This window comes from Petromyzon marinus, chromosome 25, assembly GCF_048934315.1.
Source record: "Petromyzon marinus isolate PM22_M1 ecotype Great Lakes invasive population chromosome 25, UKy_Petmar_22M1.pri1.0, whole genome shotgun sequence".
NCBI classification, from domain to species: domain Eukaryota; kingdom Metazoa; phylum Chordata; class Hyperoartia; order Petromyzontiformes; family Petromyzontidae; genus Petromyzon; species Petromyzon marinus.
In genome coordinates this window covers 16904004-16929912 of record NC_133691.1, presented here as the reverse complement: position 1 = coordinate 16929912, position 25909 = coordinate 16904004, and the positions used below count along the sequence as shown (strand labels likewise).

Genomic DNA, 25909 nt, shown 5'->3' with positions numbered 1-25909 from the left:
TTTCATAATGTACATCTATGATTTATTATTATTGTTCATGTGGGTAACCTCGGCGAGGGGAGAAGCAAGGTCGGGAAGAGCGGGGGATGGGGCCGCTTTTGACCACGCCCATATTTAGGTGACGTCACGCCCTTTTGCTGTGACGTCACTATAGCAGGGAGTTATCCTTGGCTGGCTGTGCATGAGGAGCTCCCGAGTTATAACTCACAAGATCTGAGATTAGACCAAAGATTCATGATGTCCACATTTGTTGAGATAGGTAAAGTGTAATGTTCGTGCTATGACGGGGCTTTGGGCCAGTTTTAAATATTGAGATCTCGTCAGTGTTTTAATCGAACGCTCAGCAGGGTTTGAGCCAGGATAGTGCATAACAGGTCTAAAAGTGTGGTGTCGGGCTACATGGTGGGCAGCAAAGGGCAGTCCATCAAAATTGGTTGTACTATACATACTATACGTCTACACCAACCCACATTAACCAGAGTGGTGAAATGTGGATTTGAAGCTTTCGTGACTGCAAGGATCCATACTCTTTGGTCCCTTCACCTGATGAAGGCCACTTGTTTTGTGGCCGAAACGTCGTGATTGTTGTACATTTTATTTATTTATTTTTCCCTACGTGACTTTACCGAATAGAACCAAAGAGTACATATGTTATCTCCCGCGCAATATGGTATCTCCCTCGCAAGATGTTATCTCCCGCGCAAGATGTTATCTCCCTGACAAGATATTATCTCCCTCACAAGATGTTATCTCCCTGACACGATGTTATCTCCATGACAAGATATTATCTCCCTCGCAAGATGTTATCTCCCTCGCCTCGTATGCAGGAAGTCCGTGAGTTCGATCCAAATTGTGACGCCTGTAATATTTGGAGTTTGCGTGTCTCTCTCTCTGTCTTCTCGTGGCCGCGTGGATTATTCCCTGGGTCCTCCGGTTGTTCCTTTAACATTTAGAATCAACGTGCTTTCAGAGTTATTTGGCTGCTATAAATTTCCACGTGATGCGAATTATTTTCCACCTCGCTACCAAGCCGCGCCAGGGCAGTGCCGAGCCAGCCCCGTGTGGCTCTCAAGGCACCAAGTTATGTTTCTACTGCGGAACCCGAGCCGTGCCACGGACGTCACGTGTGACGAGCGCGTCGAGACGCATGTGGGTGGTGTAGTGCAGTAATTTTCTTTTTTTTTTTACTCGGGGGTACGCGGACCCCTGGGGGCTATGTGGCAATGCCCCAGGGTGTACGTGAGATAATGTATAAATATGTGAAATCATATCGGACATGAGTCATTGGTGAATAGTCATGTATGAATCGGACAATGTAAAGTAACTACGATACAATTTGTATCCACGTGGTAACCTGGAACGATATGAAAGCACTTTCTAAACTCACTGATCGTACACAATGCGGGTTTACAAGAGCAGCCAGGGAACTAATGACGTCTCGCGTGCAGAGCGTCCGTTTAATTTGTTTTTATTCGCTTGCAGTTACTAGCAGCTGGTTAGGATATACCTCTCACAAAGTGGACAATTGGTTAAAATATTGACGTTCATTATTCACACGTTGATTTCTCAGAACCACGTTGGGTCAAGGGGGGAGTGGGGGGGGCTACTCGGTTTAAACTAAATTCAACAACGAGGGGGGGCACCGGTAGCCAACAACGGTTGAGAACCACTGGTGTGGTGTGCGCTGGTGTCCTTACCGTGCACTCACCGAATGTCACGCACAATGTACGCGTCATTATCCCCGCCCCTGGCCCTGCTTGGCCCCAAGCCATATTCAGACACCGCGTGAGGTTAGCGTATCCCGGTTTTTGGTTCTAGCGCAACATGGAAAACGGCCAGTGGAGAACCAGGCAATAGAAATGTGGGAGGCACTGTTGGCACGTCCATATAAAACTGCACATGTTATCCCGTGGATACAAAATGCAGGTTAAGAGGAAGAATCGAGGCACGGTGATAAAAAAAAACGTGATAACCCAGCAGGGTTTGAGCCAGGATAGTGCATAACAGGTATAAAAGTGTGGTGTCGGGCTACATGGTGGGCAGCAAAGGGCAGTCCATCAAAATTGGTTGTACTATACATACTATACGTCTTCACCAACCCACATTAACCAGAGTGGTGAAATGTGGATTTGAAGCTGTCGTGACTGCAAGGATCCATACTCTTTGGTTCTATTGGGTAAAGTCACGTAGGTAAAAAATAAACCAACAAAAATCACGACGTTTTGGCCACAACACAAGTGGCCTTCTTCAGGTGAAGGAACAGAACTGTCGGGACGACAGCACTTCAATTGAAATGTGGTCAAGTAACCACCATGATCTGTGTGGTCACGGGGAAGCTCTCGCAGAAGCTGACAAGCTTCCATCTTGGCAGTAATCATGTTGCCTCTTTTTTACTCTCAGCGTCTCTGCAGCGCTTGCCGCGCTCGCACTCCTCGCCCCATTCACCCCCACCCTCCCCCTCTCTGACTTATTTAACTGCCCTAACCCTGGTTTCTCTCCCACTTCAGTAAAACAGTTTCCTTGCTGTGGTTGTCACACCTGATGATGAGTGCTTGTGTTGCATTCGAAACGTCGTGATTTATTTCTATTTCTATTTTTTTTCACCTACGTGACTTTACCGAAAGAACCAAAGAGTATAGCTGACAAGCTGTCAGGGCAAAAATGACTTTGCATATTCCAACTAATATTTTTTGCCCTGGTTTGTGTCTGACCATGCTGGGCACGGCTTTGTTAAAGTGTACGATATTCAATGGGGTAAAAGTCCCCTAATGGTAATACAACTTTATACCACAGGTGTACTCACACTGGAGCAGCGTCGACATTTATGAGAAAGCTTTACACATGAGTACCATGTGCGGTTCTTTACCGACATTCCCATCCCTGCACCTGCCTCCCCTGTCCCTAATGCAATGAACCCTCTACCCCCACATTACCTATGCAGAGCTCGTGGAGAGAATGAATGAGGAGGAGGGAGCGGAGGGGCATGAGGCTCAGCCTTCAACGGTGCCGCAAGACTTTTCGACGTCATCATTTCAATCTACCCTGGCCCAGGTACGATGCGGCACAACGTGGATTTGCACTGCCTATAAATTAGCTTGGCTAATGTCAAAGATGGGAGATTCCTGGTATTTACAGATTTAGTTGTTGTTTGCATTCGCCAACTAATGGGCCCCAAAGTGTAGACATGGCTGCTCCTCATTTATAGATTTGCAGCCTTTGCAGCAGTGCGTTTTGGTGACTATACTGTGCTGATGAGTCCGAATGAGGATTACACCGGTCCACAGTTGCATATCACTGCATAACTGCTGCTGTTAGTCTGTCACATTTGCTCAACTTTATTTTGATGGTGGTTTAAGATAGCATTACCACAATGCACTTTAGAAAATACTGATGTTTTTTGTATAATGCACAGGGGCTAGATGCTTTGTGTACACATTTCTCCAGGTCTCTGGTTTCCTCCCATAGCTAAATGACACAGTGTAACTGGTATTGGCCAAACGTACCAATGCTGAAAAAATACATGCAAATTATTCAATTGGAATTAAACTAAGCAACTTCGTTCTCGACTGCAAAAAAACAGAACTTGGTAGGACCCTCCTTGAAAATAAAAATGTAAACTCATTGAGGTTTTCCTGGGTAAACAAGTACATCATCATAGCAATAAACAACTTGCATACAAATAGCAGATTAACTTATGTCCTGATACATGTATCATGAGCTTATGAATAAATATACATTTCATGCATAAGCTATTACATCTCTCATATTCGTGTGTGTGCTTGCCTTTGCGTGTAGGACACTATCTACTTTTGCGATGGAGTCCGTCGGATCGATTTCATCCTCGCGTTCGATGATGAGGTCCATTCTCAGGACGCCATCAACAATCAGGTGAGAACGAGGAACCTACAAATAATGCTCCACCTTCCTGCACCCAGTATTATCACCCCTCCCCACGTGCAACACCACACGCCTCTAAACCTAGGTTTGACGCAGTGGTGCCAGCTCAGCTCTCTGACTGCTGAGTCACCCTGCCACCTCCATACGAGTCTTTAAATCCACAGTATACATCCTTTATCAAACTGTATCGTCAACTGCAGACCATGCTAGTCAATGAACGCTAGACTCCCATCACTCAACTCGCACATCCATACCCTGAACCATACGCCTCACTGCTTTGGCAAACAACAATCAATTATCGTTACGTATCACACTCCATCCACAACTCCTCAATAAATACACCACTTTCATATTGCACACACCGACACCCAGACATAACTTACAGGATATATGTAATATCCACATTCTAACTGCCAAATGGAAAACTATTATAACAGTGCTGAAGTACCCAGTATGCATTCTCTGCAATATTGATGTTTTTGTTTATTTTGTTGCTATTGTACCCACGCACAATGGATCTATCTCCCTTGTAAAATAGCAAAGCAACTAGCTAAGTGAGACCATCCCTGTAACAAATAAGGTAAACTCAAAGAGTTGATTGACAAAGAGCTGTGCAAATTTTTATTTTATTAAGGTCTGCTGAAGTGACACCGACTGAAGCAGTTCAGTGATGCTACTTTGCAGAGCCGTTCTCTGATTGATTCCCATGTGAGGCTCTACTCACTGTAAGAGTTCAAGAAGTTTCCTCACCTCTTGACTTGACTCCCACAGTGACACAACTGAGAACAATGTATAACACAGATGGTCAATTTTGTTTGACAGAAGAAGAGGACCGAATATCAGGCAAGCCTGATGAAGATGGGGCTAGATCTCGAGATTGAACCCAAGGAGGTAAGTTTCCTGCGTGTCTCTCTGCTATAGATGACAGACACTGTATACAAATAAAAAGGTGTTAGACTGTGATTGCTTCATAATTTCACTGCTGGCACACATTCCTTCAGTAAGAGCGCTAAAGATCCCCGCTGGAGGGTATATGGCCTACTCTTCTCTGCTTGCCAGACGTCTTGAAAGAGATAGCGAATACCCATACTTTACCCCACCATGCACAATCTTAAGATGGATTAATTGTGGCTTACCCATTTATACTGGAGGGTATAACAGTCTCCACCTTAATGTGGCATGCCAGCTATTTATACTGTAGTAATAAGTGTTCGATAACTGCACGTACGTTATGCAATTTGCTTTTGGGTTGTGCCACACGTTGATCGGCACGAGGTGCTAACAACACGTGACACAAGCACGAAAATCCACGCGGCCGTGGACACTCTTCCAAATGAGACCATCCTGTTCCCTTGAACTCTCACCTGGTCAAACAAAGTCTAATAAATACAACTAAATGCACTCATCTAGAGTCTGACGATGAACTTCGTGCCATCCACTAGGAGTCGGTGAGCGGACGCACCACCTTTGTGAAAGTACACGCGCCATGGAACCCACTCACCACCTATGCCGAGATTCTACACATCCAGGCAAGATTCTGATGGTCATTGTAATGATGATCATGATGATGCCGATGATTGTGATGATGATTGTGGTGATGATTGTGATTATGATGGTGATAATGAATGTGATGACAATAATGTTTGTGAAGATTCATCATGGTTGTGATGATAATTGCGATGATCATGCATGTGATACAGAGTATGATGGTGAGGGTGATGATTGTGATGATTATAATTTATGACGTTCAACGATAATAATCGTAGCACTGACATTACGAGATATCGAGAGACGTAAATATACAAACGGATTAGAAAAACGTACATTTGGAAAAATATGCATATTAGCAACATATTGACTCTTTTTAGAAAAGTGAATGGGCTCGGGAAGGGCACGTTGCTTGAAGGGATGATGTCTGCTGGCCGAAAATGACATTGGAGTGGCAGCAGAAGGAGAGAACGTGCCCAAGATGATGTATATCATAGAGATGGCGAGATAAGATTGGCTCATGTGCGTGTGCTCATTACTGGGGATATTGGTGGGACAACTTGAAGAGTGGGTGGGATATGCAGTGGAGGCTTTTGGCATATTAATTGTTGCATTATAGGACTTGTTGTATTATAGGACTTGTTGTATTATAGGACTTGTATTATAGGATTTGTATTGAATGTTGTATTATAGAACTTGTTGTATTATAGGACTTGTTGTATTATAGGACTTGTTGTATTATAGGACTTGTTGTATTATAGGACTTGTTGTATTATAGGACTTGTTGTATTATAGGACTTGTTGTATTATAGGACTTGTATTATTATAGGACTTGTTGTATTATAGGACTTGTTGTATTATAGGACTTGTTGTATTATAGGACTTGTATTATTATAGGACTTGTTGTATTGTTGGACTTGTATTATAGGACTTGTTGTATTATAGGACTTGTTGTATTATAGGAATTGTTGTATTATAGGACTTGTATTAGAGGACTTGTTGTATTATAGGACTTGTTGTATTATAGGACTTGTATAGAACGTTGTATTATGGGACTTGTTGTATTATAGGATTTGTTGTATTATAGGACTTGTTGTATTAAAGGACTTGTTGTACTATCGGACTTGTTGTATTATAGGACTTGTATAGATTGCAACAACTTGGGGAGACCTTCATCCATTCGTGGACTGATTTTGGCTGATGATGATTCCATGTGCTCGAGGCAAAGGGTTTAATACATTTAAAATCAAACAGGTGCCACTCAAGGAGAGCGACCTCCCCCAGGTGTCAGGCTCAGACAGTGGGCCTCTTCACTACCTGGGAAATATTCACCACCTGAAGCCGGGAGCCGTGCCCAAACAACCGGACTATTTCACGGCACCCTACCGGCGTTCGCAGCAGGACATCTATCCTATAAAGGATCATGACGTCCTCATCCCACCGGCCGTACGCAGCCAAATCGTACGTTTGTATCAATAATGCTGTATAAATAATGCCAGAATGGGGTGGTTTTTTTGCAAAAACATGTTAATTTAATAGGGTTTTGTCGTGTTTTTATCATTTTAATTAAAGTTTTCAGCTCTGTATCGCAACTTGCGATCTCTGAGTGACATGTGGTTAGAAGTGTAAATCATTATGGTTTATTAAGAATGCCTGGATTTATGATTTAGGGGTTGTGGTAATATGTGTCCCTGTAGAGAAAGCTACCAAATTTTTGGGATGCTTAACCAGGAGACATGGTGAGCTAGCAGCCCCACCCTTTGTAAGTCCTGCCCACATTATATAACCACGTCCCCTCAATCACTCTCCCCTGCACAACAAAAGAATGAAAGACTACTGTTGATATGGTTCTTGGTGAGCAGGTATCCTGTCGAGCCAATATTGTGGGCATTTGGGGTTTTGATAGTATTGTATTCTGAATAAATTGCCTTTGTGCATGGGAAGCATGCATAAAATGTCTCCTTGAAATCTGGATATTGTACTTGCTGAAATCGGTACATATCTGCTTCAGTTTTTGGGGTGTTCTATGGACCTTTCCGAGTCGGGACTCAATAAGAGTTGTGGGCCCATTATAACTGTGTAGGCTGGTGGTGGTTGGAGAGGGGGAAACATTTCAGAGTGGAGTGAGTCAATAATAGCTTACCCACCCAGCCCTATGTTTCATGCATGTTATGTTTGTCATGTGTGTCATGTGTGCTCACACAGGTCCACTACATGCTGCAAAACCCCATGCCACAAGACAGCACGAACATATTAAATATCAACCAAATGATTGAAAATGGCTGCTATACTGCAGCCTATCCACTGCATGACGTAAGTTGTTGGGGGGGTAGGGGGTGGAGGGCACACTGACACCCTACGGGAGGCCCATGTACGACACCTGAATTGCACACCTGTATAGGACGCTATAGCATAGTCTAAAGCTTACCACATACTTAACATTAGTGTCCCACAGAGATGCGCCGCATAGGTGTCCAGGTTCCCCAGCTCACTAAACACACCTCTGATTTGCATGGTTGGCTACATACGGTGCAAAAGAAGTTCAATATCCATGCATTGGAAAGGACTCCACGAGCACTCTAGAGAGCCATTCTCAAGGGTATTTGGTCGACTATTTCACGTGGGACAGAAGTCTTTGGAAGAATTAGAAGTACCCACACTTCATCCCACAACACGTGAACAACCAATAGATTAACTGTGGGTGCACCCATTTACACTGCTTGCTGGGAAGAAGCAGCGTGATTAAGAAACGTGGTCATTGTTTTAACTGTCGTTCCCATGAAATCAAATGGGCGACCTCTAACTTTGCAAGTCCAGTGCAGTGTGCAACACCATTACACCACAGCAGCGCCACGGCAGAGTTTTGGGGGGGTGGAGCTGGTAATTTGTGAATGTCCATGCAGTGTTTGTGACTAACAATTGCTTTCCCCATGTCAGAGTGAGTCTGTTCATCCCACCAAAAACCCGAACACGCTGGGCGACCGCAACACGCTGCGACGGGAGTGGGCGAGAGCCGGGCGCTCTTTCAAGGAGCAGCCTCTTGACCTTGTGCGGTAAGTTCATGCCCTATCCACTGCTGGATGAAGACTTCCCCAAGCCTTCGCCATCTCTCCCAGTCTCCTGATGCAACGATCCATGTGGCTCCTGCACACATGCTGATTTCATTACTTAAATCTCTGTGGTGCACATCCTCTCAGACGCATTCCTTCTCTTGACTGCCACATCATTCTTAGTCTCGACCACAGGCCATCGTACCTCTTAGGGACTTGCCCTGTCCAGAAAGGTCCTAAGGCTGGACTTGAATGCTAGCTGGGAGTTGATAGCACAGACGGCTGGGGAAATGGAGTTCCAGAATAGCATTTGCCCATGCCTTCCCTGCTCTTCACATTTCCCTCCAGCCCATGGTCCTTGCTTACATATTCGATAGCTACACCACTGGTGCCATGTGCGGTTGGTGATGTTTGCGCTGTGTGTGCGAGTGATGTTGTCGGCACAGGTCATACTTCGGGGAGCAAGTGGGGCTCTATTTTGCATGGCTCGGCTTCTACACAAAGATGCTGATCTTCGCTGCAATCGTCGGCCTGATCTCCTTTTTCTTTGGAGTATTCAGCAATGACCGTGACATCACTAGGTACTGGCCCGACACATGCATACAGACAAATGCATACAAACACACATACACTCATGTGTCAGATGTAGAACTCACACAGATCTCCTGTATAGCAATACAGACTGAAGAATGAGTATCAGCAAGCACCTACTAAGGCTATACACAAGTACATATACACGTAAAGTACATATAGACATACATGTACACTTATATACAATCCCATGGGATGCTGCCATGGTGTAATAGTTACATTTCTAGAATTGCAGTTTATAGATTTCCAGTGCGATCACCTGGCATGGCGGCTGAAATAATGGCTAGGTTTCTTCAATTATCCCACATACGCTCAGCAGTATAAACGGAGACACCGCAGTTAGATGATTGGCAGTTCAGATGTGATGGGGTAAAATGTGGGTACTCCCACCGTGTCCAAGACGTCTGGCCATCATGGACGAGTAGGCCAAATATCATCTCGAGGGGCAATCTAGAGCATTCTTTAGTGGAGGACCTTCCACCAGCAGTGGCATGAGCAAGCAATTTCAGGGCCACATCTTTAACATTTCACTATTAAAGTACATATGCACATATATACAATCTCATACAGTTTATATACATATACAGTACAAATATAGTACATTCAATATATTGTATATGTATATATGTTCCAAATGTCTCTGTTTCTAAAAGTAAATCCAAAAAATCAAGCCTAGCTACAATATTTCGGACAATCCAGGGAAAATTAAACATTGTTTTGGATTGCTCAGAAAACATGACATCGCCCATTGTGACGTCACTCACGATGACACGTATCACGTGGCATCGGGTTTCGTCACTCTTGTTCACATGATTATATTGTACATTCTTACGAATTGTAAATAATCCGAAAATCAAAAGCAAAAAATATTCAAATCCAAAATGTTTAAATGTGAAACGTATCCTTATAATACGACTTACACACATAGACTCTGTGGAGCTGCATGACGGACAGCGGGGAGCAAGTGCAGGAAATACATTGCTGTACTCTGTGTCTGGAGTCTTCGCTTCCCATATACAACCCGTACTGACCAGTGTGGGATGACTAGAATTAAATAGCCCTCATGACCCACGAGGTGTGGGGAGGCTCTCAGCCAGAAGTGGATTGATAAAAGGGCTGTAAACACCCCTGGAAATCAATACATAGAGATGTTACACCACTGATATCAACGAAAATTATAATTAAACATCAGGAAATACATTTTACTTTGGAAAATGCTCGACGTTGGAACCCATAATTTAGTCTGACTTTGTTTAAAGGGAGGGTATGACACATTCAAAGGTGGCATGACCTTTAGGCAAATTATATTTCTCATCCAAGTGTATTATGCCCATTAGTGTGTTTATGTTCGTGCGTGTCTATGTGTGCAGTGGAGAAATATGCAACAACACCATCGGAGGATCCCTGGTCATGTGTCCCCAGTGTGACCAAAAATGCACCTTTTGGAGGCTAAATGATACCTGCGAGACTGCGAAGGTATCACACAAATACACCATCGATGTTCCCTCTAAATAAGGATACTTATTAGTTATTGGTGCTGTGCATCATTATCACAAAGCCAACTCACGTTCCTGAGATTGTATCATTAACATTAACCATGATCACTAGATTGCAGCACATCATGCTAAACACTATGCTGCCATTCGTGTGGGTGTTAAAAAAATATTATACTAATAATACACGTGTGATCATTTTGAAGGTAGTTAGTTATAGTTTTAGCAAATAGGGTATTTTAATGGACTAAGTCGATCGTTAGACAAATACATGAAAATGAATGCATCGTCACATCCCAGCGGGAGTGCAAAAGTTACTTTGAGTAAATCCGACACGATGTATTTCATGAGTATTTCTCCACGATCAATACAAGTGGACAAAGTATTTTGAAATCTGAATTTCAGTGCTAATTAGTTGACATGTCATGCCGAAATAATGATTATTCACTTTAAAGTGTCTGAAATGTATGTCCACAATCATGGAACTGCCCATTGCTTATTTTGCTCTTTCTGTCACATTTATACAGATTTGTTTGATACATGAATAGCGCTATAATATCAGACATTGTAGAGCATTGTCATCTCCACAATTTAATGGATGTTTCATGAGTGATTAATCTATTTTAACTTAAAAATCAATCGATGCATCGTTACTTTCCTGCTGTTGATATTGAAAAGACGTGGATGCTAAGATTTAAGGTTTAATTGTGACTAACACCTCTGATTGTGCCGTTGCAGACTTCACACATGTATGAAAATCCGGTCACCATATTCTTCGCAGTTTTCATGGGACTTTGGGGTAAGTGATTCTAAGCATTGGCACACATTGTCCAGACACAGTGACAAGTATCAACATGTTTGCAATGATGATGAGCACATTTGGCCACATACAGTGTTAAAGAAGTTCAACATACATACGTACAACCATATACAGTACCATCATGTCTTGCAATGTTCGTATGCAGTGATCCTGACAGTCCTATTATGAACCCACTGCTCAATGAGGGCACATTTGGACCATGACTTGTACACATTGTCCTACTCTTACGAATGATAACCGATAATCTTTAATGTCCACTGTGAAGCAGATGGTGTGTATTTTTGTGTAATTAATACACCGGCAATATTAATCAGGGCAGCCACATAATTTGAACCACGAACCTCTGCAACAAGCAACGAATGCGCTACCCCAAGGCGATTCCATGAAAAATACAAAGTGGCCAGGTGGCTCAGAGTTCAGAGTGCTGCGTTGCCGCCGCTGAGATTCTGTGTTGAAATGAAAGTGGCCACCTGCGATTAAACAAGTTTTTCAATTATAGCGAGATGATGGTCTCAACTCAATCACCGATATCTGCACAACAAATACAAAAAATCCATAATGTTGAAGTTGCTTCTGTACTTAATTTGGCTACATTCCAGCTCTGAGAATAAAAATGTTAGCTTGACTATCACGTAACAAACGCTCCTCTCCGTGGCAAAGCAGTTGGGAAAGAGCTACCCCTACTATGTGGATCAGAGATCACAGAGGTAGCTCTGTGACATTCGCTTTTGTGTAACGTTTTGTAACACGAAGAGCAGCACTGCTCTGTTATAGATCCAAAATAAATCTCAATCTCATGCCATGCCACTCAGTGCAAGTGGGATAAAATTGTGGCAATGTACCAAAAAAAGCCAATAAAGGTATTTTTGAAAGAAAAAGAAAGTACTAATGAAGTTACTTTGAACATTACATTTAACAGACTACATTAGGTAACTTTTGAACCCTTGAGCAATCGATAGTCAAATTACTTTTCAAAGTAAATCCTCCCCGTGTGGTGTGTCGCAACAGCCACGGTGTTCCTGGAATTTTGGAAGCGTCGCCAGGCATCGCTCGCGTACCGCTGGGACCTGACGGCAGCGGCGGAGGAAGGAGACCCCATCCGGCCCGAGTACCTGGCTCGCTGCACGACCACGAAATGTAACATCATCACCATGGTAATGCTTTTTGCTGTCACCACGGCGACTACCTCATGGCACAAACACACCTCTGTTTTGTAATGTTGCATGTGTAACTGTTCACTGTTTTCCTAGTTTTTCTTCTAACATATTTGTTGGCCTTTGGTCAATTGTGTTTTCCTCCCAATATTATCCCGATTGTCCTATCGGCATCGTTATGAAACAATGTCCATTTGGAACTCTATGTTATGGAAAGGTTTGCTGAAGCAGATGTTACATAATTACTTATAAGATCCCTTCAAGTGAACACACACTAGAGGGTGGCCCTTTCGCATCAGCCCTGCTACAAAGAAATGTTCATGATGGTCAAACTAATCTTTTTTTATTCTGAAAGGTGAAATTTGTCCAAATTAAGAAAAGAAACAAATGTAATATTGGTGACCAGGCTGATCGGCTTACTACTTGGTTTAATTGGTGGCAGCTGCCTGGATTCAAGCCAATGAATCTCAGCGCTGCCAGCTCAACTCTCAGACATCAGAACCATCAAATCCATTCCTTTATATCATCGCATGCTTAACTAGTAGTGGGGAAAACAAATAATGGTTCATCAGTCAACCTTAACGGCTCACACTAACATTGGTCACTCCTACAGACTAAACTATATACAAATGCTTTTCCGTCTATGTCCGTGCATTGTGAGTGCAGGAGGAGGAGCCTCATATGCCTAAGAGGATACTGAGGTTCCGTTACTGCCTCTCTGGGATCATGGTGTTGTTCTGGGTGAGTCCGCCAACTCAACAGCAACATTGAACCCCTTCTCCTGATCCAGTGAGCTATGGCCAAGTCACCTGCTATGTGCCTCATCTTGGAGGCGAAGCAGGTTTTGAGCCTGGGTACTGCACGAATCGGTAACCATCATGCACAAAATGGACTGTAGGCTGCTGCAGAGCTACCTTGTGGCCAACAGAGAACTGCATTCTCATGCTTCCATCCTTTACCAACCTGTACTGGTGTGCATGGTGAAGTATGGGAAAATAACCCTGACAACCTGCACAGGTTTGGGGAGGCCACCATCCAGCAGTGGATTCATATACGGGTTATACACATATATATATATATATTTTTACTTGACCCAATCCCAACCTCCACACGCTGCTCCCCCAGTCAGAATCGCTCTCAAACTATGTTGTTCCTCCTGTGTGATCCATTGAGTGATTACAAGTGGGGGTATAGATACATGCATAATCATATAACTTACAGCCCTTTGTCAATCCAATCACCTGAAATATCTACTGCTGCCCCAAGGCAATGAATACCTCATGAGCCATATCATGTTATCCACCTGCTCCTGTCAACCTCGATTTGGGTTTCTCGAGACTAGTCCTCGGCCTTAAGGCCAGATGGAAAAGATTTCCTCAGCTCCTTGGCCTTGAGTGTGTGGCCTCAGTCCGAGGAGTTTTACTAGAGGTACCGACCTTGACACTGGCCTCATACTAGCGCACCCAACCTTGAGTGACCTTGACACTGATTGTGGCCTAAAAAGCTGCCGCCTTGGCCTCACCTTGGCCCTGTGGCTTTTGGTCTCAACTTCACATCTGAACGTGGCTCGAGGTCAAGCAGGGCCAGGGATAGTAATTCCTTTCATAACCTTGCATCATTTTCTACAATTGACCACGTGACGTTACCATTACACGTTCATTGTGTGTGATGTTAGCGAAACAGCTCAGGTTTTGTTTAACATGTAGGCTTTTCGCGACCAATATCATCCATAATATTTTTTTTGGATTAGATCGCGTAAATATGTGTCATTAAACCCACCACCACCCGACAAAGCCAATTAGTAAAGTTGTTCACGTAAACAGAACATGCCAATTCGTTACTAGTATAGCAAATTCACAATATCTACAATCTGAGTACGACGTTTTGCCAGTCATTTGGTTCTGCTGTAGACAAACGAACTGGCACCTCCTGAGCCACACCAGGCTAGCTCGGCACAGCTAACTCACGGCTTGGTTATATAGTGGAAAAGAGCTACAAGACTGTAAATCTCACCCACCTCTGTGTTTCTTGTGTTACTGGCAGATCCTCCTGATTCTTGCTGCAATTTTGGGTGTGGTTGTTTACCGCCTGTCCATCTTTGGCATACTCTCCTCGAGTATCCCCAATCATGTGACCAAGATCAAGGTGATCGGTGCCCTACTCACACCTGATATGGTTACCACCATCACGGCCTCCATCCTCAACATCGTAATCATATTACTACTCAACAAAGGTTACGACAAGCTGGCCCTCGTCCTCACTGATCTGGGTAGGTGTCATCACCATCACGGTTTGCATATGTTTATTTTATTATACGCCACAAGAGAACACATGTAAATTTGAAGCTTGGATAAATGTTATGCATGGTAAATAATGTCGCTGTAAAAATGTCATCATGATTTTAACCTTGCACCATGGGGCCATGAATAGCAGCATCAGTGCATCATCCAGTCACTTGTTCAACTACTGCCTGTTTTTGTCAGAACTCTCTTAAATTTTTCCTCCAGTTTCATTCCGATTGGGCTATCAGAATCGTGTCTTGAGATGAAGTATCCAATGGGATCTCTTGTAGACCAGTGCAACCCTTAATGTCATGAAATGGCCCTAGAAGTGAATATCACTGAGCTACCTCTGAGACCCTTCATTCAAGTGAACTCTGGTTCACACATTAGGGGGAAGCACTTTTCAATCCACACTACTACGGAATATAATGTTAATCTCGTAACAGTCAAATTGCTCATTCTCACAACTAGAATTTCACCAAATTAAGTGATGAACCAAATGGTGTATGTTACAAATGTATATGCCATCATTAGTAACCGTCCTGAAGCCATCAATTCACTGCACTTGAGAACACATGTTACCAGAGGCCGCTGCCTGGATTTAAACCCAGGATCTCAATGGTGCCAACTTAGCACTCTGATTTCACCTCTCGATCCATTGAATCACTGAATGTAATTGTGGGCTGACCCTCACTGCTGCATTGCTACCTTCTAGTCAGCTGTCAGCTATCTGCTTGTGTTGCTCATGTTGCCAGCTACTGAGCCCTTTATTAGTAATTTATCCTGCTGAAGCCTGCACCCCCTCTGAAAGGTGACCCATGATAATTACTAAGATACACCTTATAGATATTTGAGAATCAAGTGCACTGGCTTTCAGACATCATACGGACAGTGTAAATGGCTTAATTGCAAATGGAGACTGAAGGACACTCCACAGGGCGAATGTGGTGAACAACACCTGGTAAACAACTTGTGCACTGTCACTCATTCCCCAGCAACATCTTTGAAATTAACTTTTGATCTTCAAATTCATTTTAATGGATATCAAAGCACGTTACATTGTGAAATGTTGCTATTCCTCAATGCGGCATCATTATCAGTGGCTTCTCGTAGCCTGTGTGCCAGAAACTATGAAAGTAACATCAAAACTGATTGCCCTGTTTGATGTTTGTGTCCATGTGTGCCTTTGTATCACACCCACAGAGATGCCCAAGACGCAAGGAGAATATGAGTATCGGCTGACGTTCAAGAAATTCTTATTTCAGTTCGTCAACTTCTACTCGGCGTCTTTCTACATTGCATTTTTCAAGGGGAAATTCATCGGCTTCCCCGGAAGCTACACTTACTTTGGAAAATGGAGAATCGAGGAGGTGTGTAGATCTGAGGGGTTGGCCCCTCTGTTTTCTATGCTGTTTGTACAACATTTTTATGTTTTACTTTTGTAGTTGATATTTTTCCCAACAATTGTCTTCACACCGTGCTGTTGGTGAAATGTCGAAATAAGGACTCTTTCTTTTGGAACTCTAAAAGGCCTCATTGTCTTCACACCTGGTCACCAGCTCTAGCATTAACACAGTCTCCGGAGTAAAACAGTTTTCGAAACCAGACTTGAGAGAGCACGAGGTCACCACGAGCAGAACACGTGTTAGACTGATGCAATTGGTAACCCAGTTAACTTGAGGGTGTTAGTTTATCGCATATTTTGCAAGTAGTACCCTTGTGGTCTCTCATTGGACATTTTCAATTATATACCGTATTTATCAAACGCCATTTATTTAAAATTATATATTTGATCATCCTTAAAAATGTACAGTATTTCAGCCCCCCTCAAGGATATGTTTAGCCACTACCTATGACTCACTGTGGCGCAGTGGAGCACGTTGTGTTAGAGAACGGCCCCGTAATATGATATCAAGAACGAATTCTGGAGTAAGGAATTAAGCAGCATTGCGTTGTGCACACGTTAAATCAATGTCATTAAGACAGTGTTAATGACACGTAGTTTAACATTTACATAATTGCCATTCAGAGTCACCCTGAGTATTTGCAGTCACTCTATGCTCGGAAGAAAGTCCATTGCCCAAAATGTGCACCTGTTGCTCATGTTTCTGTTTGAAGGCAGACTTGTTGACACATGAGATGATTATAATGAGTACATTTGGTGTTATATTAAGGTGCCTACTTCTCCTGCTGCAGATTTGTAGGAAATCGTCACGAGGGCGATTCATTGATTGATATCCTCTCAAAAACAATACACATAAAGGATAAAGAATACAGCTTATTATTTAAGTGCCTCTGTGTTTTCTACCAACTTAATTTCATGTTTTACGATTATTATATTTACTAGACGATGCTCTGCAATTAAACTCACCTGATACTAAACACCAACTGCAGTATGCATGTTGTGTGTTGAACTTATTTTGCACCGTACACAGCCTGCATCGGATGTGTGGGGGAAGGACAACAAACAAAACATTATCAGATGCGCCACCATTTTCTTTATTTAAAATACATGAGGGGGAGGGGGAAAGTGTTTCTTATAATCTGGAGAATATTGATATTCTTAATCACTGTCCCCTCTAACATATGGAGCCGTCAGTTTTGCAGTGTGCAATTGACTGAAGAGAAGAATGTGAGAGGATCATTAGAAATGATGTGTGGTATCCATATATGTATTACCCAATATTTCATATCTTCAGTGTTTAACCTGAATCTATTCTCCACCTCATCCCCCCTCCAGTGTCCCCCAAACGGCTGTCTCTTTGAACTGACTTCTCAACTCACTGTCATCATGGTAGTGAAGCAGATGGTTGGCAATTTTCAGGAGGTCATCATCCCGTAAGTATCGCATGAACACATGATAGCTGTGAAGTCTGATTACGGCGTTTCCTCGTGTAACGCGGTAGATGCGTTCCTGAAAATTTCCGCGTGAAGTAAAAACGCGCAAAGGAAGGAATTACTAAGTTAATCACATTAGCACAGTAAAATCAACCTGCAGTTATCCCATGGTGGGATAAATAACTCAGGCTAGGCTGCCGTGTTACTGTATCATTCGGCATGCTTTATCAAACTGCTCAGCCGCGCAACTCAAGACAGTCGTTCATCGTCGACTGCTCAGGAAAGCATTATAATGGCCGCATTCGGCGTTTTAACAGTGTGCATTCCACATTATAATGGACACGTTCCACGTTGTGTGAAAAGTTTTCCCAAATATAGGAACCATGTTACAATGAAAATGTGTTGTGTGAAAACGCATTCAGCGAAAAGTCCTGTCGACAGCTTGTTAGCAGTGTGCACTGGTTAAGCAGTGAACACCAGTCAACTGGACAAAGTTCACCTCGTTAGTATCATGCGATATTCCGATCAGACGCTTCGTACATAGTTTCATAATATTAGACAAGCAACTCCCATGACTGAAAGAGTGTAGTGGATTGACAACGGGCTAAATGAAAAACAGCTACTACTTAGGTTTTAGCAGTTGTTTTGTACAGCTCTCTGACATGTTTTGTGTCATCGCATATTGTTTGGCATGTCTTGACGTTTCGCTCCACGTGCTTGGGATATTCACATGATACAACCTGAAAACGCAGTGGAAAGCTATGAAATAGCAAACCTAGAGTTGATGAACAAATGGATATGCACGTGTGTAAGGGTGTCTCTGTGTCTCCACATGCGTACCTCCCCCCTCAATTCCCCAGATGGTTCAGCAATTGGTGGGCCCAGCGTCGGGCCAAGCTAAGGCCTGAGGCTGTCTACACGCGCTGGGAGCAAGACATGGACCTACAGCCCCAGAGCCCACTTGGACTCTTTGATGAATACCTCGAGATGGGTACAATGAGCTCAGAGGATCACACTACGGAGTCAACGCGTTTTACTTTATTATTAAAAAAAACACACAATTGGGTATCATTTGACTATATAGGCACGTGTGTACGGCCCCTGTGTATCTGTCGGACATTGTTGTGGGAGGGAAATTACCCACACTTCGGGTTGTTGAAGGCAGGGAGCACAGATGTAAGAGCTTAGATGTACAATACAACAATGTAATTTGCTGCACTGTCCTCTGCTGCTCACAACCCCACAATAACTATTGCATGGTCACCCATCCAACCAATTTTCAGGCTCAGCTCTCCTTAACTTCTGGGATCTGATTAAATCTGACGCATACTGGGTGATTTGGCCATAGGCACCAATCTATGGATATACTGTAACACAATTGTCTTTGAGCATGCGCGTATGTGCATATGTACGGAGTTAAGTTTTAGAAACAATAGGAGCACATAATTGCTCCTCTTGTCTGCTAACCAATGCAGCTACATTGGTCAGCTTGGGTTGACGTTTCTCCCCCTTACTATTTATTTAAAACTCTTGTGCATCATGTCCACTGTGGTTAACTGCTGTGATTTGTTGGCATTTCAGCCACAGTGCATATGCCTAAAAATGTGTGGTACGGTTAATGGAGTCCTCAATACAGGATGTGATCTAGTTATTATAGCCACCTAGTGGTGGAAAATTGTGCGAAAGAAACCCAGGTGAACCAGAGCTGAGCATTAAAGATGGTAGTGGCTGGTCGCATCTCAGTGGCCAATGTAATGGACACGATAATTTTGTGAACAAATTATACGAAAATGTGATCATATTTTGGGGTCTCCTTTGACTAAAACACATTCAATGCATTGAAAACATGTTTTGTTTGCTTAAAGTAATCACAACATAACAGCATTAAGAGTGTGTGTCTATATCCTGTTTCACTCATTATCCTATCCTTGCCCCCCTACCCATTCTCAAAATATACCCCAGTTATCCAATTCGGGTTTGTCACTCTCTTCGTGGCATCATTTCCACTTGCGCCATTGCTCGCACTGCTGAACAACATCATCGAAGTGCGGGTCGACGCGTGGAAGCTCGTAACGAAGATGAGGAGGCCTGTGGTTTCGCGAGCAAGAGGAATTGGAGCCTGGGCCGACATTCTGAGTTTCATTGCCACCCTCTCTGTAATCACCAATGTAAGTCGCCAGATTGTCCGCTCGCTTTCTCGCTCAGTATCCCATCTTATGAGTGACATAACATGTCATGTTAGCCATGTGGGTTCTTTTTACCATACTTCACCATTCTGGTCATGGCAGGTTTGAGAAGAGGTGTAGTGGGGGACCAGGAGCGGTTCGGGTATCACTCGTCACTGATGTTAGTCGTAGCTGGAAGTCAATTGCATGTGTGCTGAATTCAAAGTGCAGTGCACGAATCACTGCACCACCGCTCCTATCCACTCTCTCCCAAAATCGCAAAAGGTAAAGCCTTGCAATTGCTTGCTCATGTCACTGCTGGCAGACGGGCCTCAACTAAAGGTAGCTCTAGAGAACCCCTCTACACGGTATTTGGCCTACTCTTCCATGATGACCAGACATGTTGTAAGATGTGGAATTACCTGTGCTAAAACAGTGATGAACCCATTTATATTGCTAATTGGACAGAGGTGGGGGAGATTTAAGAAAATGATCCATTGCTTCAACTGTTGTGTCAGGAGACTGAACTGACGACTGCCAGATTGCAAGTCCTTATATGGTAACCATTTCACTCTGGCAGCAACCCCCCAAATTGTATTTGTGAAAATGAATGTAATTGCCAAGGTAAGATGTTCAGAAGCCTTGGTCAAATCATTGCATGCTAAGTGACCGCTATCGCTGTGCCTCCGTATGCTAATTCCACAGTCATGCATCTTGGCGTTCACAACGGACATCATCCCACGCCTGGTGTATTATTATGGATACTCAGCAGAGTATGGCACAGGTTCGCCTACAATGCATGGGTACACGGAGGACAGCTTTTCAATTTTCAAGATCAGCGACTTCAAGGAGCAAAATTATCCCAACATCCTGCCAGCCTGGTTTGATCCGGCAATCCACACAACCTGCAGGTTTGTGCCATTCAGTGTCATGCCCAGCTATCGGGGGTGCCGTCCCTGCGAATGTGATGCACTGATGTCTGGGTGTGTTGTCCAGGTAGATGCGACATCCTTCTGGGTGTGGCGTCCTCCTGGCTCCGCCCCTTCCTGATTAGGCTCGTTCTCTTCCTCTTTTCACTCCGTGACTTTCCTTTTAAGACCCACACTTCCCCTAGGCCTCACCTCTGTTTATGCCCTGCCCCTTACCGTGGACACAGGGTTTGGCTTAGTTGGGTAGTAAGGGGTTGTGGTAGGGTTGGGGGAAGAGTGTGCATGGTGGGTGGGGACAGTAAAGGGGGTGGGGGGGGAATTGGAGGGGGGGAGCAGTGGGTATGGGTGGGGTGGCTTCACAACCAAAGTCCCACTTAGAGAAATATAATAATAGATTGATATAAATTCTAGCTCATTGTTACCTTGCTAAAGAGTAATGTTATTTATTTATCTATCGATCCACGACTGCTTAATTGAGTCTCAGGATCCCTTTTCAGGAAGACCGTGCATTGGGATTCCAGTTTAAGGTGGTCTTATGCATGTGGGATGCAATAAGAGGTCCTGGAGAACCCATGATAATGAAATGAAGCTTAAAGGTTCACACAGACATGAAACCACTTGCTCTACAGCCATCTTCTGGTCACCTCAGCACAGATAGTTAAGAAATTGATGCGATCTACCAACCCTTTTCTCTAACGTTTTTGAATTGCTGGCATACACAACTATAATCAATATAACCATATTGATCGATATTTAATATAACCTTACTTGACTATGATCAAATCACCACGAATACAGCTGATCTTAGATTCCGGAAGTCAAGCCGGCTTGAGCCTTGTTCGTGGTTAGATTGATGATCACCATGCACAATGCAGGTGCAGTAGGCGACTGTGGAGCTAGGTTGTCAGCAGTGGGTAGTTCAGCAAAATTAACAGTTGTGCTATATTGCTCTCCCATTATCTGTACTCCCTGCCTTCACCAACCTGGTACGGACCAGCGTGAACCATGGTCAATAAAGCCCCCACAAGCTGCACGTTGTGGGAAGGCCCTCTTTCAGAAGCGGATTTTTTTAAGGGCTGTGAACGCATATACCATTTGTGCACAACCATACTTGTTCAATTTAGCGCCAACTCTACTTTCGAGGCACTTTGCTCAATATAGTCCATGCGTGGTTGTACGTGTGTAGGTATCCAGGTTATCGCTACCCGCCGGATCATCCCCAAGCCTACTCCGTCACCAAGCAGTACTGGCAAGTACTGACGGCAAAGCTGGCCTTCGTCATTGCCATGCAGGTACACATCAACATGCACACACACACACACATTCATAAACCCATTGAAAGATAAAGGTACAGCCCTCCAATTACTTGCTCATGTCACTGATGGCAAAAGCGCTCCTGCTATAGGGAGCTCAAGAGAGACCCTTAAGATGTGTTTTTACTGCTCTTCCACACTGGTCAGACGTCTTGGGAAGATGTGGGAGTTCCCACACTGGACAGAACCAAACTCAGCCGACCAATTGACTGGATGTATTCCATTTACACTGCTAGGTGGATAGAGGCAGTGGAATGTAAAAAAACTTTCACCATTGTTTACACTCCCACGACCAAAGATCAATTCACACCCGTGACCTCTGGATTGCAAGTCTAGTGTGCAATGCCTTACACTACTGCACCATCGTATAGACTCATCTGTGAGCAGTTGTTAAGGTCAGCAGAGCAAACCGTGATCATTGTCAATGGGTCATTACAGATAATGCCAGTAATGCTATTACACCTCACAATTGCACAGTATTTCTGAGATCACAAATAATAGTGGTAATACAATACTCACTTTCATCATGCAGCAGACGATTAATGTTGTTGATGCAATTTGTCACACGTAAGCATGTGTGCGTGTGGGTGGGAAGGGGAGCGGCTGCGTTGTTGTTTGTGAACTGCGCTACCAATCCTGTGTGACCGGAGTACTATTTCTGGCCACAACCAACAACAGTGGAAAATATTAGAACCAGTGTTGAGCTTCCCTTAAGTTGATTCTGTCTTAAAATGAGTACTTGATGAAGTGTGTGAAAATCATCACTGGCGAGATAAAGGTGCACACCACCCCCACAGGCACTGTGCCACCCTTCATAGATGCACTTGTCTCAGTCTGTGAAAGGCTACACAGGGAATCTTTGTAGTGGTGACATGGCCGAGTGTGTTTGCTGATTGTTGCGGTAATTTGCGGCTGCCCAGGTGAATACGGTGGGTGCATTAACTGCACATCATAAATGTTGCCTGCTGCATAGTGAACGTAAAAAAACCCATTAAGTAATTCAAAAAAAGTGCCTCGGTATAATTTGCCAAATGTTCAAAAATTACTCAAATGATTTAAATTAATTGTGAAAAACGACATAACAATATAATATCCCTAGGCTTCAGGTCACCGGAATAGTTGACCTGAGATGTAAAGCACTTTGAGATGCTGCCATATTATATTTAGTAAGCACCCTTTACATGCAAATCCTGAAACTGAAAATCCTTTACCTGTGTGTGGACGTGTGCAGCACGTGGTGTTACTCACGAAGGCCTGCATTGCATACATCATCCCGGACACGCCATCCCATGTGCGCGCCTGCATGCGCCGCGAGCGCTTCGTCGTACAGACGATTCTGCAGCAGGCAGAGCTGGGCCGTCTCCGTAACACCCTCCTCACCGATGCCCCCAGCTCACCGCCATCGCCTCAATTCCACGTTGAGGATGAGCAGGCAGAGATGGGCCTGCTTCGCTGCTCGCTGCATAAGCAGTCTCCTGGCGTATTGCACCCACCCCAGCGGTGCCACATGGAGAATGAGCAGGCAGAGAAGACTGGTGACGCCTCACTGCTGAAGGGATCCGAGGAGGAATCAAGCAGCGAGGATTCGTCAACTGTCTTCTACAGTGTATAAATCTGCTCTGACTTTTAAAGGAGGCTGCTATCCTAACTCTGTTTGCACGTGGACAAGGACATTGCAGTCGAAGACTCTCTGTATATATATAAATAAATAGTTTATGATTTAACATGTCTCAATCATCTCATGTCTTTTCATACGAATCACGATGTGAATGAGGACATCTAGAAATTATTGTTATTTTGTATATATTTTAAATTTTGGTTTAACACGTAGGCTTTCGGGTCCAATATTATCCATAGAGGTGTTTTTTGGGTTAGATCGCGTACATATAGAAACGTGTCGTTAAAATCCGCCACCACTCGACACAGGAAAAAAAGCAAATTTTTAAATTTGCCCTTGTTGAATGATAGAGTCGATACACACAGCAAGCGAGATTAAGATAGCGCATCGGAAGAAATACCGGAGGTGAGAGAGAGAAGACAATTGCCTGCTGGAGAAGGAAAGGCATTCCTACCGAGGGAGACAAGTTGACAAAGATTTTGATAATGGGAACCGGTGGCGTGGCTTGATCTTCCCTATGTGCGCAACACACTACCGAAGGAAAACAGAAAATCCAATTCAAAGGCTAAAATAAGCTCCATTTTTGTATAAGAGCCCGATAAACAATAACCCCATCCATAGACTGAGGAAGAAAGGGAAGAGCCTGAACAAAGGGAAGGAGATTACGACGGAGATGGGTTGGAGGTGGAGAGAAGGGGAGAGGGGAGGCCGTAAAGGCGGCTGCACATTCAAGGAAAGCGGCGTAGAAAGAGTTGAACGGGGACATGGAGACAACAGACAAAGGGTGGAGAAAGAGGAATAGAGGATCTTTCAGTGCTCCCTACAGGAAACCCACAAAACTGAATTTCCTAAACTCGTGTCGCCTCCGTGACAGCAGCACCACCAACGCCACAGACTCATGCTCCCCTAATCGATAATACCATTTCCATTGCCGACCAGCCACGAGATGGCTGCTCTCAACACCTCGGTCGTGGTGTAAGCAGCAAAAGACTTCCGGCTGGTGAGCATCCGGCCATTGCGAGGGTTGGAAATAAACTGAAGCACGGGGCGACTCCCACAACCTTCGGGTATTTCCCAACTGGATGACGTCTTGGGATGAAGCCAGAAGTAAGCCAAATCCGCACTCAATAAATGGGACAAAGATCCCAGAGAAGCCTCCAGAAATGTCACAGGAGGCTCGGGTGTGAGAAACCAGACTCCATGTGGGGTCCTCCAGACCTTTGCCCTCCAGTTCATCAACATTTGTAAAAGCAGGATGTCTCAAAGGTACGTAGCATGGGTGAGGGACGATGTTGAGAACTACGTTCAGAGATTAGGCGCTTTGACAGGTTGGGGTCCGAGTAAACTTTTAATGGAGCTCACCCTACGACATTACGGATAGAAGGATAGTGTGCCGGCACAATCCGGACACCCTGCTACACCGAAACACTCTGCTGCATCAAACTCCCTGGTACAGCTAAACACTGGCACGATTACGCTCAAATACACACAAACTCTCGCTCGGCCAGTTGGTACACAGGTTGTCAGTTGTGAGGGACGCGGGCCCCCGGCTCCCCCCCCCGGGGGAGGGCTGATCTCGAGAGGGCTGCGGGCTCCGGACTCCTCGCTCGAGTGAGAGCAGCTGCTACTCGACTCCTCGCTCGCGGTGAGAGGGCTGCCGCTCTCCGGCTCCTCCCCTCACGCCGCAGCCCCTCGGGTCCGCGGGTCCTGTTTGTGGGGCATAGCTCGGGGCTGGCACGTGGCTGCCTGGAATCAATCCGTCGCTTCTCAGCCACTCAAACGCGACGTCTCCGCTCACACAACCCCACGCACCACTCACACGAACTGAACGGGGGGTCAGGGGTCAGAGGGAATGACGTCCTTCGCACACGCGTTGCCGCCGAGGGCGGGCAATGGAGATTGTTTAAAGGGCTGCGGGGCGGGGATTTTTTTAGAGCGACACACCAATCGCACGCGCAGGACGGGGGGGTCGGGGGTCAGAGGGCAGGGACATCACTCGTACATGCGTAGCCGATTGGGGGGTTGTATTGGAGTTTATTTAAAGGGCTGGAGGGGCGGATATTCGGGATTGGTGTTAGCCCGCACGCAGCAGGGCGGGAGTCCGGGGTCACAGGACGAAGCGCTCACTCGCCGAGTCCTTCGGGCGCGGCGTTTCTTCTACCGTGACACCGCGCGCCGACCACACGCGTTACGGCGAGCGCAAACACACTACCATGCACTTTCCCCACACTCGTAGAAACCACACGAGGCTGTTATCGATCACTAACGATT

The 25909-nt window shown here is 44.6% G+C and overlaps 1 long non-coding RNA gene across 1 annotated transcript; it reads left to right on the top strand.

The window, feature by feature from the left end:
* Positions 1–17388: 17388 nt before the first annotated feature.
* LOC142929111 (uncharacterized) lies at positions 17389–23744 on the top strand. The gene is made up of 4 exons (XR_012945267.1): positions 17389–17613; positions 18474–18604; positions 21894–21999; positions 23252–23744. It is a non-coding gene; the product is annotated as an uncharacterized LOC142929111 (long non-coding RNA).
* Positions 23745–25909: the final 2165 nt, after the last annotated feature.